This window comes from Nematolebias whitei, chromosome 6 (genome assembly GCF_014905685.2).
Source record: "Nematolebias whitei isolate Nwh7 chromosome 6, NemWhi1, whole genome shotgun sequence".
Lineage (NCBI taxonomy): Eukaryota > Metazoa > Chordata > Actinopteri > Cyprinodontiformes > Rivulidae > Nematolebias > Nematolebias whitei.
In genome coordinates this window covers 17,300,843-17,302,101 of record NC_056503.1, presented here as the reverse complement: position 1 = coordinate 17,302,101, position 1,259 = coordinate 17,300,843, and positions in this window count along the sequence as shown.

Here is a 1,259-nt window from a genome sequence, read left to right as displayed (position 1 = left end):
CTCTCTGTGATAATCCAGCCTGTGTGTTTCCTCTCTGTGATAATCCAGCCTGTGTGTTTCCTCTCTGTGATAATCCAGCCTGTGTGTTTCCTCTCTGTGATAATCCAGCCTGTGAGACAGATCGCTGCAGCTGCAGCCCGAGGCCTCCATCAGAGATAAAACACACAGCCACAGAGGACGCTCTGACGTGACTTATGATCACACAAAAGGAGGAAGATCACATTATTGTTTTAGATAAAGGGTCCTTTAAAGTGAATGTTTAAAAATCTCTACATTTTCCAAGCAGCAGAATAAACCAAGAACACTCTGGGAAGACATTTTGCATCAGATCTATAATCTGTTTGTGCAACATTTCTAATAGTTCTTCTATAAAATGGTGTTTTACATTGCAGCAGCAATAACTCCTGCAGACACCATGCTGCGGATGAGTCTGAAAAAGCCTGAGGACAGATGTTAATTTGAAGCTTTGATAATCAGTTCAGGACCAGAAGATGTTTGAATTTATTGAAGGTTACTTGCTGACTACAGGCCAAGAGTTTTACAATCTATCACCACACACACACACAGTTCATTTAGACTCAAACTCATCAGCTGCAAAAGACAGGATCTGAATCATTGCTCCGTAAAAGCTGATAAATCTCTCTAAAAGTCCAAAATCTACCAGTGGTTTTCTGCCTCTAACATTCCACTACCTCAAAGCAAATTAAACCTTTAAGTCTGTTTCAAGTGGGTCAGTTTTTATGTTTTATTTTATAGATGACAGACTGTGTTTGTGGGATAAATTATATCAATGCTTTTAACGTGAATGGCTGGAAGTCAAGAAGGAAAACTCGATGCGTTTGGTGCAAACTGTTCTTTTAGTTCTTGTTTTTCCTTTACAATAAAAAAAGACACTAACACAGGATGTGTTCTCAGAGAGGATTTTTTTCTTTCGTTTCCAGGTTTTTGTTGCAAAACAAATGGTACGAAAACTAGAAAAGTTCTAAAGAAACTAAAGATAAAACTTTAAACTTTTGAGATTGTGGGTTTTTGCATCTATAGATTATTTATTACAATATATTTGACATGTTACAGACAGCAATTTGCAAAAGGTAATACCAATTTTAGTACAATTTATTGATTTTTATTTTAAACATCACAGCTACGTTATAAGAAACGCTGCTTATGCAATTTTCATTATTTTTGCAGGCTGAAATTAAAAAAGATTATGCAAACTTATGCACACACCCATGTTGGAAGGATGCACAATTCAGCAGTTG